The sequence below is a fragment of the Limulus polyphemus genome, unplaced genomic scaffold (genome assembly GCF_000517525.1).
Source record: "Limulus polyphemus unplaced genomic scaffold, Limulus_polyphemus-2.1.2 Scaffold7510, whole genome shotgun sequence".
NCBI lineage: Eukaryota > Metazoa > Arthropoda > Merostomata > Xiphosura > Limulidae > Limulus > Limulus polyphemus.
In genome coordinates this window covers 21,033-25,766 of record NW_013673120.1, presented here as the reverse complement: position 1 = coordinate 25,766, position 4,734 = coordinate 21,033, and positions in this window count along the sequence as shown.

Sequence of the window (4,734 nt, the reverse complement as noted above, 5' to 3'; positions counted from 1 at the left end):
AGTATAGATAATATGGTCAATGCAACATAACTAGTGTAGAATATTAAACACCGACTTTAAGCTCTTCAGTATAGATAATATGGTCAATGCAACATAACTAGTGTAGAATATTAAACTTTTAACTATATTCTTGTGATATTACGTTTCAGTTGACCTTGCTGAACAACATGTCAAATATATTAATATAAAATTCCGTGTACCACGAATCTATCATTTAAATAATTATTTAAATCTATTTTCTTAATATCTACCTCAGTAGATGGCGTTACTTTGTTGTGAGTTATGTGAATGGATTAGTATACTGCAATTTTTGAGCTATCTTATGCAACTTCTATCATAAACGATCTTGTATATGTTACTAACCGTGGTGTCTGTCCGAGCGTTCGTCTGTCTCCCGTTTGAAAAGCTGAGCACGCAGGCAAATCTCAACATTCAGTTTTCAAACGAGGGGAGAACAGGCATGAATAATGTTGATGCCAAATTTTATTTCGCAAGCAGGATATTCAAAACTAAATTGTTAGGAATTAATCACACTATCATTCACATTTCAAACTGTGACGTAACCTGAAGAATTAAAATGTAGATTTACTGTATGTTATTGTTGAGCGGCTCTTAAGCATGACTGAAATGTTCAACAATTACCCTTCATGGTGGGTGGTATAAATAACTCAGAGCTTTAGCTCTGAATGAAACCAAGAGTGCAACACAATTAATCTTTTTAAAGTCCACGAAATAATTTAAATTTTCCCGTCATTGGGGACGAGTACGTTTGGTCGTGATACAATAAGGTTATAATAGAGGGTGTCCCACAGATATGTGACGTATTACAAACTTAAATATACATGCGCGGTCACCAAATACGTCATTAATAAACATGACAACAGAGAAACCTATGTACATACTGTGGATAGCAGAGATGAAATCACCTGTTATTATTATACATAGACAATATCGTAAAGTGTATTGAAAAGATCAACCAGTTAAGAATTCTAAGTGTTACCTACAATATCAAGTGACTGGTAGCGAAAGAAGCCGCGATAGGCCGATGGGTATCATTTTTTGGAGGTATGAGAAAGACATCGTTTATAGGGCACTACGTGAGCGGATCACCAATGTAATAACTATTGTGACGCATGATATGCTGACCAACACTTGGATGTGCCCTTCATCTACATATACCATGCGTTCGTAATTGCTACTGTTTTCAGTTTAAGATTGTAATACGCCACGTTATTTTCGAATTTCTTGTATCATGAAAAGAAAACAATAATTTAAATGAAAGATTAAGTAATGTATGTTACATGTAACTTTCCTCCAAAACTTCACAATATTATATTATATCATTATCATATAATATTATGTTATATCATTATCATATAATATTATGTTATATCATTATTATATAATATTATGTTATATCATTATTATATAATATTATATAATCATTATATAATATTATAGTATATCATTATTATACAATATTATATTATATCATTATCATATAATATTATGTTATATCATTATCATATAATATTATGTTATATCATTATTGTATAATCTTATATTATATCATTATTACACAATATTATATTATATCCTTATTATATAATATTATATTATATCATTATTGTATAATATTATATCATATCATTATCATATAATATTATGTTATATCATTATTATATAATATTATATTATATCATTATTATATAATATTATATTATATCATTATTATACAATATTATATTATATCATTATCATATAATATTATGTTATATCATTATTATATAATATTATATTATTTCATTATTATATAATATTATGTTATATCATTATTACACTATATTTTATTATATCATTATTATATTATATTATATCATTATTATACAATATTATATTATATCATTATTATACAATATTATATATATCATTATTATATAATATTATATTATATCATTATTATATAATATTATATTATATCATTATTATATAATATTATATTATATCATTATTATATAATATTATATTATATCATTATTATATAATCTATATATTATATCATTATTATTACACAATATTATATCATTATTGTATAATCTTATATTATATCATTATTAACATTTTGCAGTCAATAATTCTAATTTTTCAAATTCTGTTCTTTCTCTTTTTCCGTATCTTGTTAATTCAACATCAGCCACTGAAAATCATACAGGTGAAATGTGCCATTAATTCTTCACTGAAATAACTGTTAGCTTTGGAAATGCGGTTTGTCGTTAACTAAGGTCTGAAATACTTATATCACTAAACATCAGGCCACCTACCGTATTTTCACGGAAATAACCCACGGACTATATGCCAGCTGCGATGTATACTCGTGTGCGGGTTATACAGTATTTTTTGTTTGTTTGACTGAAATAACCAATTTTCTATTTGAAATATTCGTTTATGTTGTTGTTGTTGTTGAATACATTGAGCGATTCACCAATCGGCCAATAAATACGTCTGTTAGCAATCTCAGTTATTCCCTGGTCAATAGACAAAGTATAAATACGAATACTTTTGACTGTATTTATTGGTATTTAAATAGATTACAATTGCAACTTAATTTTTGACTGTATTTATCGGTATTTAAATAGAGTACAATTGCAACTTAATTAATTGCTCACCTATTTCAAAAAGAGTAGGTTTCACTGTGTCCTATAGCATCGCCATAATCTTTAACCTGTGACTGGCTTCACCTCGTGACATAACCACAGGGGATTGAGTTAAGTTATCAACGATATACGTGCTTTTTTCGTAAGTTTAATTGCAATATGTTTAATAACAGTTCCTTTTCAGATGTTACATGCATATATCTAACTTGATATGAAATAATTAAATGACTATAATAACTAATACAGTTTTTCCCGTACAACGTATAGCAACGGAAGGAAATTAAATTACGTCTTTGAAATGAAAATATATGAATGTATGTCCACAGCCTGGCAATGTTTTATCTAAATCAAAGTTAAAGGTAAATTGTCTTCCGTCAAAGTCCTCATCTTCTGTGTCACTGTGAAACAGCTGAAGCAACTTTGAGTCGTCAAGTGTAGATGTGTTGTAATCCACATCTTCGTCACTCTCGTCCTCTTCTTATTCTCCAGAAGTCATCCCACTTTTTAAAAACCATACGAAATGGTTGACTATTTAACAATTTTCAAAATGGTTGACTATTTAACAGCATTCCATGCTTCTACAACCCAATGGCAAACTTCGGCACAGCTGGCCTTCTTCATTTTTCGGGAGGCTGTATGCTCGTGCAGGCTCTCTGTCATCCATTTTTCCAACATTTGCGGATCATCAGTTTAAACATTCTGTTTATGGTGAGGTCAAGTGGTTGCAGTTTCTTAATGAGCCCTCCAGGGATCACGGCTATTTCAGTGCATTTGTTTTAAATATCTTCTTGATAGAGTCACACTTATGGGCTGACATAGAGTCAGATACCAGGAGCAATTTCTTTCTGTTGAAAAAGTGTCATGGTCGCCACCGCCAACAGTTTTCAGTCTACTCTTCCATTTCATCCTCATCCATCTAACCCTTTTTGTGTGTGCCCTCACTGGTAGTTTCGTCACAATTGTTTTTATGAAAGAAAAGATGGTTAAAGGATTGATAGTCTTTTTTTTTCTACTTGGACTTATCTTTGTTGCAGTTACAGACACTTGTACAAGTTCGTATGAGTTAGAAAGTGCTCTCCTTTGAATATGCTTATATGAAATTGTCATTGATGCAGGAAACCTAAAATACTGTGGGATACTAGAATAGACCTCGGTCCAATATGAACGTTGGTTATCTCCATGACCCTGGACATTTCAATAGCCCTTATGAGCCCTGTCTTTGTGTGGAATAGACGTATTTTAACCCAGCTCTACACCCCAGTAACAAGTAGCAGCCATACAACAGTAGATTAAATTTAACGATGTATTATTTGCACATTTGTGTTACTTGCTTTTCTTTGATTTTCATTTCGATATTAGTCCCTGCATAATATTTTCGAACCTTCGTTTTGTTCTGTCTAACAGATATTAATGTATCTGATTATTACATATCTTTGGCTTCAGTTTAATTTCGAGAAATACTGTCTTTCACCAGTAAGTCTAGATTAGCAATGCTTATTAAATTGCAATTGTAATTAATACAATTCACAAAAACTATGTTTTAGTGGCACTTATTACTCTAATTACTAAAACATCATTAATACGAATGAAGAGTATAAGTTGATTCAGTACATTTTAAAGAAAGCAATTCATCACAGTACCACATGTTTTTGTATTATATTACTTTATCCAGCAGGCCATCAAATTTAGTAAATTTGTGTATCAATGTATCCGTCCTAAATTTAACAAATGTTTTCAATATATTGATTGCATATGAGTTGTAATTTCTTGGATAATCTTCTACAACCATTCTATGATAAAAGTCTCTATGTGTCTGCTTATAATTGGTGAACTGATGGACCGATTGTCACCAAATCTTACGGTCTTTCGGGAAGTACCATGGGGGGGGGGGGATAGTGTTTGGATTTGATGCTTACTAAGGATGTAACTTATAAAATTAATATAATAGGTTGTGTTAGGTAGTTACGTCCAAAATACTTATAAGTATTACTAGCAGAGACTCGCAAAACATGTGGTCAAATTACTATCTTTATTGCATCAATACTTCTTTAAATACATAATTTCTAGAACAATACAAAAG